General features: G+C 34.2%; 1 protein-coding gene across 1 annotated transcript in view; it reads right to left on the bottom strand.

Annotated features, from left to right (window-relative positions):
• The window catches only part of DOCK2 (dedicator of cytokinesis 2), a 449,319-nt gene that overhangs the window by 381,671 nt on the left and 50,099 nt on the right, over positions 1–17,549 (bottom strand). The window lies entirely within an intron of this gene.

The following is a 17,549-nucleotide window of genomic DNA, read 5'->3' as shown; positions in this document are numbered from 1 at the left end:
AAACTACAACTGGCCAAATGCAAAAGAATGTAAAGAAAAAACTGGGGGGAGGGGGGGAGAAAAGAGCCAAGAGCAGAGAAAAGACAGGATTTTTGCCCGAGGTCTTCCTTAGAATCAACACTAGATCAAGACTCTAAATCAACTTTCAAACGACAGAATACACAAATATTTGTAGTGTAACAAATTCCCAGCAGATGATAACTTGGAAGGAACTCAGGAAAGATCTGTCTCAGGAAGGCAGAAGAAGACAAGATCTAGCCTAGGTACAGTGGAGGGAGGCCCAGGGTGGAGAACCCTCCTCTCCCCCCACTTGCATGGAGAATATAATGGGAGGCTCTTAGGCAAAATACAGCAGTATAATAATAATAAAAATAGATTTGTCAAAATGGAAAAAGAAAACAACTCCTTGGAAAATAGAATTAGTGAAATGGAAAAAAAAAAAATCTACCAAACAAAAGAACTCATTTAGAATTTCAATTGGCCAAATGCAAAATGAGGTGAAAAAGCTAAGTAAAGAAAATAATTCACTAAAAACTATAATTGGACAAATAGAAGTGAAAGACTCAATGAGACATCAAGAATAAATTAAACGAAACCAAAAGAAATGAAAAAAAGAGGAAAATGTAAAATAACTAATTGAAAAAACAACTAACCTAGAAAATAAATCCAGAATTATTGGACTACCTGAAAAACATGATGAAAAAAGAGCATGGGTAACATCTTTCCTGAAATCATCAAGGAAAACTCCCCTGATATCCTAGAATCAGAAGGCAAAATTGCCACTAAAAACATCCACCAATCATCTCCTGAAAGACATTCCAAAATGAAAACATCAAGGAATGTATTTGCCTCCTAAATTCCAGAATTATCAGATCAAGGAGAAAATATTGCAAGCAACTAGAAAGAAGCAATTCAAATATCAAGGAGCCACAATTAGGATTACTTCCATTTTAAAGGACTGAAGGGTTTGGAATATGGTCTTGTAGAGGGAAAAGGAGCTGGGACTACAGCCAAAAGTTAACTATACAGAATTGGAATATGATATTCTGGAGGGCAAAGGAGCTTGGACTATAGACAAAAATCAACTACCCCAAAAATACTAAGTATTATCTTTCGGGGGGAAAAGATGGACATTAAATCATATAGGGAATTTTCAAATTTTTCATGAAAAGACCAGAGCTGAAAAGAAAATTTGATCTTCAAATACAGAAGTTAAGTAAAACATAAGAAAGTAAAAAGGGAAGGAAAAAACCAGTGTTTTTAAGTTAAAATGTTTACATCCCTTCATGGGAAGATATATGTAACTCTTGAGAACTGTATCTTTGTTAAGGGTATATGTAGAAAGTATAGGTATAATTTGACTTTAATGTGATGATATAAAAAAGAAACTGCGGTGAAAAGGGTATTATACTGAAAGAAGAGGAAAGGGGAGGTAAAATAAAGTAAATTATATCACATGAAGAAGAAAAAAAAAAAAAAAAAAAAAAAAAAAAAAAAACACCTGATACAGGAGAAAAGGGGAGAGGGAACAAGCATTGTTTGAACCATAATCTCACAGAACTTTGTTCAAAGAGGAAATAACATACACATTTAGTTTGACGTAGAAACTTGTCTCACCTTATGTGGAAGTAGGAGAGAAAAGGGAGTGCTAAAAAAAGGGAGAAAAAAGGGAAAGCAGATTGAGGGAGGTGATCAAAAGCAAGGGGGAAAATGAGGATGGAAAGGGGGAATAAAGAGAGAACTTGGGGAAAACAGAATGGCAATAAATACAGAGTTAGTAATTTTTACTATGAATGTGAATGGGATGAACTCTCCCTTAAAATGGAAGCAGATAGCAAACTGGATTAAAATCCAGAATCCCCAATATTTCGTTTCCAAGAAACACATTTGAAGCAGAGAGATACATATAGAGTAAAGGTAAAAGGCTGGAGCAGAATCTAATATGCTTCAGTTAAAATTTTTAAAAAAACAGAGGTAGTAATCCTGATCTCAGATCAAAAAAAGGAAAAATAGATCTAATTTAAAAAGATAAGGAAGGAAACCACATCTTGCCAGAGATGATGAAGTAATATCAATACTAAACATATATGCACCAAGTTGTCTAACATCCAAATACATAAAGGAAAAATTAAGAAAGTTACAAGAAGAAATAGATAGCAAAACTAGACTAATAAGGGATCTCAATCTTGCTCTATCAGAACTAGGTAAATCAAACCACAAAATAAACAAGAAGTTAAGGAGATAAATAGAATTTAAGAAAAGTTAGGTATGATAGATCTTTGGAGAAAATTGAATGGGGGTAGAAAGAAATGTACTTTTTTCTAGGTGGTACATGGAACATTCACAAAAATTTACCATATATTAGGGCATGAAAACCTCAAAATGAAATGCAGAAAGGCAGAAATAGTAAATGCATTCTCTTCAGATCATGATGCAATTAAAATTATATGTAATAAAGAGCCAGAGAAAAATAGATCAAAATTAATTGGAAACTAAATAATCTAATCCTAAAGAATGAGTGAATGAAACAACAAACCACGGAAACAAATGATAATTTCATCCAAGAGAAGGACAATAATGAGACAACATACCAAAATCTATGGGATGCAGCCAAAGCTATTGTAGGGGGAAATTTTATATTTCTAGATGCTTACTTGAATAAGATAAAGAGAAAATCAATGAATTGGGCATGCAAAGCTAGAAAAAAGAACAAATTAAAAAACCCCAATTAAATACCAAATTTGAAGTTCTGAAAATAAAGGGAAGATTAATAAAATTGAAAGTTAAGAAAACTATTGAACAATAAACAAAACTAAAAGTTGATTTTTTTGGGGGGAAAGCCAACAAAACAGATAAATCTTTAGCTAATTTGATAGCATCAAAAATAAAAGGGTGAACTTAACACCAATGAAGATGGAATTAAAGCAATAATTAGGAGTTATTTTGCCCAACTGTAGGCCCATACATCTGATAATCTAAATGATATGGATGAATATGTACCAAAATGTAGATTTTTTTTAGATTAACAGAGGAATAAATAAGTAACTTAAATAGTCCTATTTTAGAAAAAGAAATTTAACATGCTATTAATGCACTCCCTAAGAAAAAAATCTCCAGGGTCAGATGGATTTACAAGTGAATTCTACCAAATACTTAAAGAATAATTAATCCCAATACTATACAAACTATTTGAGAAAATAGGTTAAGAAGGAGTCCCACCAAATTCCTTTTATAACACAGATAGGGCTTCTGATATATAAACCAGGGAGGGTCAAAACAGAGAAAGAATATTATAGACCAATTTCCTTAATGCATATTGATGCAAAAATCTTAAATAAAATATTAGCAAAGAGATTACAGCAACTTATCACCAGGATAATAGACTAAGACCAAGTAGGATTTAGACCAGAAATCCAGGGCTGATTCAATGTTAGAAAAATTGTCATCATAACTGATCATATCAATAACCAATTAAAAGAAATCATATAATTATCTCAATTGATGCAGAAAAAAACACTTGACAAAATACAACATCTTTTCCTATTAAACAACAACAAAAAAGTGAAAATACTATGCTATGACACAGTCTCCATTGTTCTCTCTCTGTATTCAATGGTTCTTTCCATCACAAGTCTATTGGAATTGTCTTGCATCACATCATTGTTGAAAAGACCCAAGTCTATCACAGTTGATCATCACATAATCTTGTTCTTACTGTATACACTGTTCTCTTGGTTCTGCTTACTTCATTTACCATCATTTCATGCAAGTCTTCCCAGGACTTTAATGACACAGATTTGAAGCAGGCCTTTCTGCTCATCATTTCTTGTAGAACAATAGTATTCCATTATGCAAAGTTCTTAGCAAGAGTCATAGAAAATTGCAGTATAAAGACGACTAGCCTTATAAGTTGAATTGAGTAGTTGAATGGGAAAAAAGAAAGCTGACTGTTAGGTTCAACAAAAAACATGTTCTGAAAGTAAAGAAGATAATTGCATTGTCAGTCTATTAGCTATGAACTTGTCCGAATCACTTAACTCTTTAAGTCTTAGTTTTCTCATCTGTAAAATGAGTATAAATATATTTTAAATACATAAATGAATCTGTGATCTTAATGATTTGAGTACTCACTTCAAGGAAGTAGAATGCAATCTATTTATCCGTCCTATATAATTGTTGTCCTTGATTTCTCATAGATTCATCAGAAATATTCAATTCAATATATTAGAGGTCTTATTCACTTCAAGTTATTTTTTAAATATTTATAAGGGAGCAATACCTAATTTTTGCCATATGACAAATCTTCTCTCATTCATACATCTCTCTGTATCATCTAGACCCCCTTTACTTCTATTATTTCTTATAGTTAATCAATAAACATCTATTAAGCTCCTACTCTTACAGCTCTACCTCTCTCAAAAGGGTGTTTTGAAGTTCCCTGAGATAATCTATTCACTCTGTAAATTCTGAAGCAATATAAAAACTAATTATTTCTTTCTCTTTTTAATGTAGCACATTGTACTCTTCAGGAAACTTTCTCATGCACGATCTTCTCACAATAACCCTATGAATTGAATAGAGCATTTATTATACCTTTTCTACCAGGAATCTTAGGCACAGAACAGTTAAGTGCATTACCTGAGACTACATACAGATTGGCAGCGAATGGTAAGGCCACAAGAAGTTCTACAGGGTTTACTGTCCCTCCAGCCAAATCATGATACAATAGAGTTTCAGTGAATTCTATTCTAAGAATGTGTGAAAAAGGTGTTTTGGCAGAAAAGATCTGAAATGTAGAAAGAATAGTTTGCTTCAGCAATGAAGTAAAAAAATCATTCATCCCAATCAAAGACCAGAATCCTTTCTAGTTTCCTTTCTATGAAAGGAAGGGAGGGAAGAATGAAAGAAGGAAGGAAAAGGGCAGGAGGAGAAGAAGGAAAGGAAAGAGGATAAGAAGAAAGAATAAATGATAGGAAGGAAGGAGGGAGGGAGGGAAAGATGAAGGGAGGAGGAAAGAAGGAAGGAAGGAAGGAAGGAAGAAGGAAGGAAGGAAGGAAGGAAGGAAGGAAGGAAGGAAGGAAGGAAGGAAGGAAGGAAGGAGGAAGGGAGGGAGGGAGGGAGGAAGGAAGGAAGGAAGGAAGGAAGGAAGGAAGGAGGAAGGAAGGAAGGAAGGAAGGAAGGAAGGAAAGGAGAGAGAAGGAAGGAGGGAGGGAGGGAGGAAAGGAGAGAGTGAGGAGGCATTTAGTAAGAATATACTATATATCAGTCACTGTATTAAGCACTTTATAAATACTATCCCATTTGAGCCTCATAACAACCCTGTGGTGTAGATGTTATTAATGTTTCCAGTTTACAGGTGAGAAAATTTAGGCAGAGGTAAAGTGACTTGTAAGGGTCCTACAGCTAGTGTTTGAGGACAGATTTAATTGAATTCTTCCCAATTCCAGGTCCAGGACCTTCCCCACAGCATCATCCAGCTGCCATCTAGTAAGACAGAAAGAAGAGCACTGTGATACATTTTATTTCCTCTTCAGGAAAGCCATTTGGCTTTGGAGTTACTGCTCCAAGTACATCTGATATAGATCACAAAGTACAGTCAGCCAGCATAATTCAGTCCCTTATTCCCGACAATTATGTTAGCTTGGTGAATTACACCCCCTCTGGCAACCTGGGCTCTTATTATCCAGCATGTCTGAATTTAGTTACAAGGGATTTACCAATGTATTTCCTAAATCTACATATTTATTCACTAAATTGATCTCCGACCAGAGTCATTCTCTAAGGGACTGTCAGCATCAGCATTTGACAGAAACAGCCCCTTCCTGCACTGGAACAATTACAGAGTCAGCGAACACCCTCTCCAACTGCTAACACTGAGTTAACAAGAAAAGAAAATTGCTTCCTGCTCTCTCCTGAAAGAATGAATGGATTGTGTTAGCCATGGTTCTCTCCTTAAGTAGCTAGGGCCCAGCAAATCTCCACCTGAGCAACTAAGCTACTTACAAAGACACTGAAACCACTGATGAAACCTGTACCTTATTCTTCCTTTTACTGCTTTTAAGAGGGTACTAGGCTGAATAGAAGACTTTCATCAAGGGATGATCACTTAGCTCTCTTAAGTCAATTTCCCAAGAAAGAACCAAAAAATGACAATCTGGGAGAAACCCCTGTTAAGGGCTGCACATTAGTTGTGGTTACTTCCCTTTGCAAAACTCAGAAAACTGCCTCTTGTACCCAGAAGTCCTGGATCTATCTTTTTTCTTGTCTATAATCAAATATACCAAAAAAAAAAAAAAAAACCTCAAGGACTCAGAATTTCAACTATTTGTACTGAATATTTATATACACTCTACTTTGACAGATCCAAAATTTCATCAGTGAAGGTAGTTTCACTTTGCTGTAAGACACAATCCCTCTATGAATTCTCATCTTCTGACAATCTTATCTAGAGTCCTACCATGAAAGATCTACCTATGCTTTTGGAAGTCCTTCTCTTGTTCTTTTAGTATCTCAAGGCTCCCAATACACCATTTAAGCATCTACTACCTTTTTTTCAGTTATACATCTATAAAGGGGGGATAATAAAGCTATTGTAATTACCTCACAGAATTGTTGAGAGGATTGCAAGGGTTTATGCATATAAAATAATTTATAAACATTGAAGTATTAGAGAAATTCCAGAAATTCATAGGGTTTAAAATTTTAAAAGATCACAGAAATTATTTAATTGAACTACATTTTATGGAGATGAAATTTAAGCTCATGAATGATAATAGATTCAGATAGAATCTGATTTTAGAAAGTGATTTTAGAGCTCCCAGCCCCCTTTATAGGTGAAGAAATTGAGGTTCCAGAAGTGACTTGGACAAGAACATTAGAGAAGAATCAAAAGCAAGATCTGAATCTATGACTACTATCTTAAGAGTAAGAGTGAGTATATTTTTCCCCTTCACCACTCTGCCACTCTGATATCATCGTCATCATTATCATCATCTTTAAAAATGCATTTTGTGCTACTCCTCATATAAAGTTAATCATTTGTAAGACATTATAGCCTGCTTGTAGCTACTTCATTTCCTTCCATTGTTCTTGGAACTATAAACTATAATTTATAGTTTTAATTCTTCTGAGGTCATGGTATTTCCTGATTCATAGCTGAATGCATTTTCCATTGGAAAGATTTTGACATTATAAAGTATGAGCAGCTAGTGGTACAATGCATAGAGCTGGGAGTTAAGTTAAATAGAGAAGAGATGAGAAGAGAAGGAGAAGGGGGAGGAGGAACATGAAGAATCGAATCCAAAAAACATATGTGAAATCTTAGATTCTCTCGATCAGCAATTAAAATCAAAGCTCAAAAATTTTAAATGATATAAGGAAATTAAGCAGCACAAGGGAAAAAAATTCAACATTAATCAAATTGTTTTACTAGAGAGACTTGAAGAAGAAAGAAATTAGAGATAAGAGATGACTCTATACAATAAAGATATGGAAAATGTCTGGTCATCTCCATGGTTACAAGAAGTTCAACATAAATGCAAGTTGAGTCTAATAAGAAACAGAAAATATATATACCATTAATAAAATTAATGATGATACAGTTACTCAGACTGGAACTTTGGCTTCTCTGAAAACCTGCAAAGTATGGGGCCAAATAAGACTCATTATTACTAACTCAAATACCTCCAAGGGCTGCATGAAATATGAGCAAAGCATTTTACCAGTATTTTTTTCCCCTCAAATACAAACCTAATCTCATTTTTCTTAACAGATAGTATCTCTACTAATAAAAGTTGAGAATAGTAATAATCCCTTCAAATATGGACAAATTAAAAGTTTATGTACTTTATTCAAAGCACTCACAACTTATATCACTAAAAATATACTTATTACAAGAAAATATAACAACTAATGAGAAAAACAGGTGTATCAAAAAAAGTACCAGGACAGCACTATTGAAAAGGCCACCTCTAATCAACATATACTATTTATACTTCCTTTTTTTTTTATCACTGTACAACTTTTATTCCATTTTGCATCTGATGTCTTTTATATTTATTGAAAAATAACAAAAAAGATTTGAATGTAGAATCCTTGACATAGATCAATCCTCGTGGTAATTGATATAAATTGTGGAATTTTTTAGGAACACAATTTAAGTTCATTATGGTTCTATTTCACCTTAATAGAACTAAATATGGCTTCCAAGATGAGGATAGAGTTGAACCAAATATCTAATTTATTACTTGACATAAATATATATCAAACAATATGATTGTTTTAAAACATAAAAACAGCTTTGTCAACTCATGGATCTTTTTCCAATATCATTTAGACCCAACAGATACAAAATTATTAATGTTCACTAAGGAAATATAGAGATTAGAGGCTTTTAACTTAAATCTGAAGGGCAACCTGAACCAGATATAAAGGCAGTATTTATAAAATCTTGATCTCCTGCAGAAAAGATAAATCAAACAAAAAGAAATTAACAAGAAAACTCTGGCCAGATTTGGATTTGGATCCTTACAAAAACCTGTGTAATATTAACAAAGCACTGACCTCATCACTCTAAATAAATTAACATTCCTCATGAAAAAAGAGGAAAAGTTTTGACATATTTATAAAACATAGAACAAACAGATCAAAAAAGTACAAAAATACTTTTTGAAACACATTACTTTGCCAGCCAAAAGTAAAGAAGTACATAACATTGAATTTATTAATGCTAAATAAGCAAAATTAGTTTGTGGTTTTTTTTTTTTTTCTGTACACAGAGTACATCAGAATTAAGATCCAAGATTAGGCCTTCCAAAGGCCTTCCAACAATATTATTCCCATGAACTCCCATAAATTTCAACCAACAATATGGTGGCAAAGAAGCATTAAACAAATGGCTGAGTTTCATTTGCAAAAACAGAGTGCTTCATAAAGACAATTTAAGGCCAATTATATCCACCAGAAATGACAGATTATTCTCATTCATTTTTCTCTCTCTCTCTCTCTCTCTCTCTCTCTCTCTCTCTCTCTCTCTCTCTCTCTCTCTCTCTCTCTCTCTCTCTCTCTGTCTTTCTCTCTCTCTCTGTCTTTCTCTCTTGCTCAATAACTGGAGTTGAGTGATTTGTCCAGGTCACACAGCTATAAGTAATTGTGAAGTATCTGAGGCCAGATTTAAATTCAGGTTCTCCTGACTTCATAGTCATATTCTATCCACTTTATTTTTCTAGCTGATCCTCAAACTTGTTTTTCCAATACTGAGGACAGGTTAAACTGATTTCTTTGGAATTGCTGGGACTTTCAAAGAGAGGTCTTTTTATATGTAGTATTTCAGGGCTCAATGCAATTAGTAAAATGTAATTTAAAATGCAATCATATTTAGAAACTATGAATGGGGCATCCTCCTTTTAGTCGGCTTTTCAGAAGACTTCTTCCTGTCCACTGGAGACTATCTCTGGCAAATAGATTGTTTAGCTTCTTACTCGGAGCACTAATCAACCAATCAATGAAAGCAGTTACTCCATAATTGCCCCTGTCATAGTCTTGTATGATACAGGTGCAGTATGGGAAACACCCAGCCCCAGGAGAATTTTCAAGGCTTTATTTTGTTTTGGGGCCTGGAACAGTACTTTGCCTATAGTAGGCACTTTGTAAACATGTTGTAAATGTTGAAAGAAAACTCTATTGAATAAAGTACAGACATGATTACTATCATGTTTCCTATTTGTATTACAAAAATTGATGACTCTTTTTAAGCACTGTAAATATTTATCCTACACTCAAGTTGTCCAGGGCTTTGACATAATGTAATGTGTCCGGAGTCCCCAAAAATTATCTCAGACAAAGAAAAGCTTTAGTAACTGCTAGCAAACTGGAAAGGTCTCATGTATAGTTATGACAGATTGCAGGAGAATTGCTTAAGTTAAGAGTGATTCATCACCATATTGGCCATGGAGTAATAACTTATTTATTTCTCCCTTTATTTACTTATTTGGATTTTTATTGTTTATTTATTTACTTTGCCATTGTAACTCTCAAAGACTAGTACCAATTTATAGAGAGGTCACTTTCTGTGTCTGTGGAGAGAATATCCATACCTGACAGAATCCCAGATCTTTGAAGTATGGAAGTAGGATTATACAGTTTATCATTGATTTATAATATCACTATGGTGATAATATCCTTTTGATGATAATTCTTTCTTCTATCTTGATGTCAAAATCATATTATTGGAAGATGATTCAATGAACTATCTCCCTGGGATGATAGGTTCATAGATTTGAGAACTGGAAAGGACCTTGGAAGCCATTGAGTGCCATTACCTTATTTTATACAGGAAAAAATCAAGGCCCAAATGACTTGCATAATTTCATATTAACGCATATAAGTATCAGGTGTGAGATTTGAATTTATGTTTTTTGACTCCACATCCAGCATTATTTTCACTGTACCAGACTGTCTTCTGTAATGAGCCATTAATGGAATCAAAAATCATTACAATACATCTCCTAAAATAGAAGTTTCAGATAAGAATAAATAACATTAACATATACAAGGTTAACATAAGGACAAAAACAGAAAACAAACTAAGTAATGAGTATCATAGACATGGCTGTATAAGACAGGTTATTATATTTTAATATATTCATCTGAGAATAAAGAAAAATTAACAATAATAGAAAATATCTTTGTTAAATTCCTATTTGTTTGAAACAGTAAAAGCCTAAGAATTGGCCTTCACGCTCAAAAGGACTGAACTTCACTTGGAGAAGAGGGAGGATAGTTATGAATAATGAAGCCTAATCTATTCATGAACTGAAGGGTAAGCTGATACACAATATTTACATAGTAAGAAAATGAGCAGGTCATGAGAGGAAAATAGTAATACAAGATCATGCAGAAAGCACTGTGGAAATATGGCCCCAGGTTCAGTGCCTTAGCCTCAGATGGCACTGTGAGTTATACAGCATTCAAGGCAATTAGAGGTAGGACAGGATTGAATGGACACTCATTATAGAAAAACTAAATAACAGAAAACATAATATGGGTTAAAGATCAGGCTCCTTTTGTTTAGTGTACAGAGCACTGGTCCAGAGCCAGGAAGACCTGAGTATGAATTCTGCCTCATATAATTATTAGCTGTGTAACTCTGAACAAGTCACCTAATAAGTGTGTTGTTGGGTTTTATTATTTTTTTCAGTAATATCTGACTATCCATGATTCCTACTGAGGTTTGCCATTTTCTTCTCTCATTTATTTTATAGATGAACTGTGCCTAACACCAACAAAGTAAAGTGACTTGGAGAGTCAAACCCCACCTCAGACGCCTGCTGGTTCTGCGATCATTGATAATTCATTTCATCTCTCACAGTTTCTTCCTGTGTAAAGGATCCAAGCTCTTATAATCCTACTCGTTGGTCTCTAATGTCCAGAGCAGCTTTGAAATAGGTTTTTTTTTTTAATTTTTTAAAATAAATGTAAAGATAATTTTCAGCATTTACCTTTGCAAAATCTTGTGTTCTGAATTTTTCTCCCTCTCCCCCCACCTTCTTCCCTAGACAGCAAACAATCTGATATAGGTTAAACATGTGCAATACTTTTAAACATATTTCTATATACATCATGCAACACAAGAAAAATCAGATCTAATGAAAAAAAAAACACACAAAAGGAAAAAACAAACAAACAAGCAAACAACCAACCAAAAAAAAAAAAAAAAAGATGAAAATACTATGCTTGGGTCTACATTCAGTCTCCAAAGTTCTTTCTATGGCATTTTCCATCCCAAGTCTATTGGAATTATCTTGAATCACTATATTACCCTGAAAAGATAAATCTATCATAGTTGATCTTCATATAATCTTGCTGTTGCTGTGTACAAAGTTCCCCAGGTTCTGCTTATGAAGTTCTACTCTTAAAAATTACTCAGAAAGTACAAGAAAAATTAAAGCTATCAAGAGCCTCATCACACATGACAGGGTTTCAGATAAGAGAAGATCCTTCCTTGAATTTCTTCTCACTCACTGAACTCATTTACTCTGTGCTAGCTCCTTTAGGTAAAAAATCATTCCACTCCTAAAGATGAAGAAAATAAACAGTGTGTAGAATGTGAAGAGAAAAAGAATATGGGAGAAGAAATAAAGGCAATGTCATTCTCTGCATTTGGGTTGTTTCAGAACACATATTCTGGGTTTGGATTTTGATTTGGTTTTTTGCTTTTTTTGATAGAGAATATGAGGATATAAATTTTCTACCACAATTGGAGTCTCATTTCCTTGGCAGAGCCCAAAGGCATATACAAATCCATGTCAGTCACATTGAAGACTGAAGTCAAGGTATCCAAATAACTCCAGCAGCTCAAACCAAAATGGAAAATAAACAGAGCTATCACTCTGTTCTCCAGGATAAAAGTCACAGCATAACATTTAGGAAAGAGGTTTAGTATCTGAAAGAGTCATTTCTGCACTTCCTCACTAATCATTGTACTTCATAGGGAATCAGTGATTGAAGGCAAGTTCTCAGGGCAATAAAGAATATCATGGTGTTTGGATCACTAAATGGACAGGTAGCAGGGCTTCAAAGTGCAGTTTACAAAGTTTGGGAGAAAGTCCCTGCTGAGATTCCATTTGAGAGAAGATGAGCTTGGGCCAGGACAGCATGGTATAAATCAAGAGAACGGAGTACAAAGGTAGTCTAAAAAGAACACTGGGTTCTGGAGTTAGGGGATCTCTTTGAGTTCAAACTGTGCCCCTGAGGTTCACTAACCATGGGATCTCAGGAAAAATCACCTATCTTCCTTGGATTTTCTTATCTCTAAAAGGAAGGTATTAGTCTTCACTGCCTTTGAGGTTCCTTCTAGCTACAGGTCTTTGATCCCATATGTTCTGAGTTTGAATCTTGGCTCTTTTTACTACTGGCATGTTTTTGACTATGTACTTAAATTTGCAAAATCTCTGCTTTCTTCCCTATAAAATGAGCTTATGTCCTTCATTTTTAGAGTGAAAACGGAAACTAATTGTATGGAATGTTGCATATGTACTGTCAAAATTGGCTAATGTGACAGCTTCTTTTATGTAATTTTTGTTTTCTTTTTTTATGGGAAGATCTGTGGCAGGGATATGAAAATATATCTGTAAATCATTCACTCAAAAAATAAGGCATCAACACAATCCTGAAAAAGCAATATAATAGAGTAAAATCAAATTAAAATAGGGAATGTACTAGATGAAAGCGCAAGCTCGTTCCACTTCCAAACCTTGTAATCCTATGAATTGCTGTCACTCCTGCACATTACGAAGTGCATTGCCAGCCACACATGAAACGCTCAGGAAATAATGTTTTTTTTTTTACAATGTTACTTTGATTATATAAAGTGTTCCCCTGGTTCTGCTCACTGCATTGTATATCAGCTTATACTTTATGAACCCTAATCAATGCCCTGACCAGATATAATTCCAAAGAATGAATAATGCTACCAATCTCCAGACAGAAAGAAGATAGAGTCAAGATAAAGAGTGAAACATACATTTTTTTTTAACATGGCTAATGTATGAATTTATTTTCTACGTAATTATGCATATTTTTACATCTTTTCATTTAATTGGTGGAGAAGAGGTAGGAGAGAGAAAAAAATAAATACTTGTTAATTGGAAAAATAGAATAAACTTTTAAATAAAGAGAAACAATGGTCCATTATTGTTAGATAGGGAAAGCAAAGGAAGGGAGAAAGGATTGGCATAGGGAGTATAAGAAAGAATTTCTGAATTTTCTGCACAGACTGCAATAAAGGTATATACCTGAAAGATATTAATAATCTCAATGTAACTTCAAGCATTTCTAAGTACATGTAGACTATAAGAAGCATCATAGTACATAGGAATGAATATTGAGTCTAGAGTCAGAGGACTTAATTCAAATTCTGCCTCTGATACTGACTACTTGTGCAACCTGGGATAAATCAGTTAACCTCCCCCAGGCCTCAGTTTTCTCATCTACAAAATGAAATGGTTGAACTAGATAATTAGATGACCTTTTGGGTCCCTTGAAATACCAGAGCTATTATCCTGTGGTCCTTCCCCATCCAGCTTTACAGCATATCCTGACATAAGACTACTTACTTGGCTGTTATAAAGGAATATATGCAGTACGTACAGAGAGAAAAAAATCAAAGAAAAGCAAATAATGGGAGATGGATCCACTGTAATTATACCCATGGGAAAGTGGAACAAAAGAGTGACAGGAAACAGAAACACAATACTAGACACAACAAGCACAGAAGCAATAATTACATTCCTATTTCTCCAGCTGGCTCTGAAACTCCAAGGCAATAAATGGGGAGGGGAACAGAATAGTGCCTAGTTTCCTATGTCCTGAACCCTGAGGAAGTATCCCTTCAATGCTATAATCTGCTCTTTAGTTTCCCCCCTAGATTTAGCACAACTAAAATAGGTAAAGCGGTAGATTTATCCGCAGCAAATAATACAAAAACCCTTCATCCTGGAAAAAGACACATCAGAAGATTCGGAGTCACTACTTCTTGCAATTTCTACATGGATGTGAATGTTGTTTGGAGTACTCTTTACCCTTGGGAAAGAAGTCTGGTATAGTAGGAAGAGGACAAGGGTTCATGATCCCACTTCTGACACTTATTATCTTTTTGATGTTGGCTAAGTCATTTATTTTAACTCTATGGGTCCTAATCTGTAAAATTAGGGGGGTTGGACAAATGCTTTGTGAGGTTCTTTTTAGCTCTAATTCTATTATCTACCAATTGTTCCAAATATAGTCTTTTTGCAGTCTTCTCCACCAGCTCCCATCCATCCATTAGAATGTAAATTCCTTGAAGGTAGGGATTTCATTTCTGTCAATCTCTACCACCTAGTACAGAGCCTGGCATATGGTAGATGCTTAAAGAATGTATTGAATTTTTATATTTATTCTTCAAAACAACTCTCTCTACCAATTGCCCAAACATAATTGCATTTTCTTTTATAAAGGGAATTAAGTACATATAAAATAACATCTCAGGAAAATAAGAAACAAAGTTAATAATAATAATAACCAACATTTATATAGTGCTTATTAAGTGTCAGGCACTGGGTTAAGCCCTTTACCATTATTATCTCATCTGATCCTCACAACAATTTTACCAGGTATGTGTTATTATTATTCCCATTTTACAGATGAGGAAACTGATATAAACTGGTTAAGTGATTTGTCCATGATTCCACAACTAGATTTGAACTCAAATCTTCTTGGCCTGCAACCTTGGCTTGGTGCTCTATCAGTTGTGCTATTGAGCTACCCCAAATGCTATAAAGCAAAAACATTAAAAGAATAAGAGGCAAGAAGGCCAAGAGAAGATAGGAAAAAAAGAGAAGAAGCAGTATGGGAGAGGGGATGACGAGGGTGTCAGGAGGGGAAGGATTGTAGTTCTGTTAACTAGAAATAAGGCAGGCATTGCTGAAGTTCCAGAATCTCCCTGTTCAAATCTTGCTTCTTGTTGGTCTCTGAGATTCAGAAAAAATTAAAACTATCCAAATTATTTTCCTTAATGAGTATCTTGTGGCTGCTGTTACCTTCTTTTGATCAAATTTTGAATGAAAAGCATTATGCTAAGAAACAAACTATATGATCCCTAACCTCACAAAGGTCAAACTTATTTAGAAAGAAAAAAAATTCACTTTTAGACTGTTCCAAATGATACTGCTCCTGTCAATTAAATCTAAGGGTCTTGAAATTCATCAGTATTTTAATGTCTACTATATCCTGAAAGATCAAAGACAATATTTAATAACAGACTAAATGATCTTCTTTTCTCACTTTTCCTTGACAGAACAAAACTCTATTCTGCAGAATTATTTCCATCATTCTTTTCCAGGGTATTGTTCAATTCAGTTAAATTCATTAAACATGTATTAAGTGCCTATTATGTGCACTTTTAGGCTAGGAGATAGGAACACAAAAAGACAGTTCCTACCCTTAAAGAGCTTACAATCTTCCTTATCACAGATCTTTCTTCCTCTTTTATTTTGAGACCAATCTTTGTCTAGGAATTCAGTCCTGGAAATCCTTTTCTTTTAGTTTTACTAACTATACATGAAACAGTGGAAAGAATAAAGGATTTGAAGTCAGAAAATGCATGATTCAAATCTCAGCTCCTCCATAAAATGAAGGGGTTGAATTCCATTATAACAGGAGCTCTTAATTCTTTTTATGTCATGAACCCCTTTAACAGTCTGATGATGCATACAGACCTTTCTCATAACTATGTTTTTAAATACATAACACAAAATATGTAGGACTACAACTGTAATCTGGAATTTCAATTATATTGAAATACATTCATGGAAACATAAAAAAAGTTCATGGACCCAGGATAAAAATATCTGATTAACAAGGTTCTTTCCAGCTCTATGTCTATTTTCCCATATAATCCAGACAATTCCCTCACAACATATATTCTTTCCTAAATGAACACAAGAAGCTCTTTAAAGATCTTCCTTCTTCATGCATCTATTCTTTAAGCCAGGGATTCTTAATCTCTTTTGTGTCATGGATCCCTTTGATCACCAGGTAAAGCTGATAGACCCCTTCCCCAAATAACTGTTTTTAAATACTTATTTAGAAGTATTTAAGAAGTATTAATCAGTAATAAGAAATACTTATTTAGGAGTATATAAGAAAAAATATCTAAATTTTAGCTAGAGGTTAGTAAAAATAAAAATGTAATCTTCCCATTGAGCAAACTTGCCCAGTGGATACTTTGTAGCTGTGGAGCCTTTTTTTAGTACTTCAATCAAATTTTCATGGAGAAAAAGCCCTATGCTAAGAAATACACCCACAGACTCCAACTTAAGAGTCCCTGTTTCTGCTCACTTCGCAGAGTAAAGAACTGAAAATTGAGGGGATGTCCATCAATAAGGGAATGGCTAAATAAATTATGGCATGTGATTATGATGTAACATTATTGTTCTGTGGGAAATGATGAGCAGGATGCTCTCAGTAAAACCCGGAAAAACCCTTCGTGAACTGGATCAAAGTGAAATGTACTATGTACAAAGTAATAGTAATGTTGTGGAATGATTAGCTGTGTATGACTTTGCTATTCTCAGTAATACAATGATTCATGACTATTCAAAAGGACTTCTGATGAAAAATACTATCCATACCCAAAGAAAGAACTGATTGTGTCTAAATACAAATTAAAGTATACTCTTTTTATTTTTTTAATGTTTTTTGAGGAGGGAAGGGGAGATCTATATATATATTTTACAACATGGCTTTCATGGAAATGTTTTGTACAGTTTCATATGTGCCTTCTTAATTGGGGGTGGGGATGGGAAGGAAGGGAGAGAATCTGGAACTCAAAGCTTTAAAAACATGTAAAAATGATTTTATATGCATCTGAGGAAAAGAAAAATATTAAATATATAATCAATAACATAAAAAATTCCTGCTTCTGGCCCTCTTAAACTCATCCATAACCATACTTTCAGTGATACTGAACATCAAGTGTGTAAGGTTGATCCTCTGTTTAGTATCTACATCAC

The sequence above is a fragment of the Antechinus flavipes genome, chromosome 2 (genome assembly GCF_016432865.1).
Source record: "Antechinus flavipes isolate AdamAnt ecotype Samford, QLD, Australia chromosome 2, AdamAnt_v2, whole genome shotgun sequence".
Classification (NCBI taxonomy): domain Eukaryota; kingdom Metazoa; phylum Chordata; class Mammalia; order Dasyuromorphia; family Dasyuridae; genus Antechinus; species Antechinus flavipes.
This window is presented reverse-complemented; position numbering and strand designations above follow the sequence as displayed.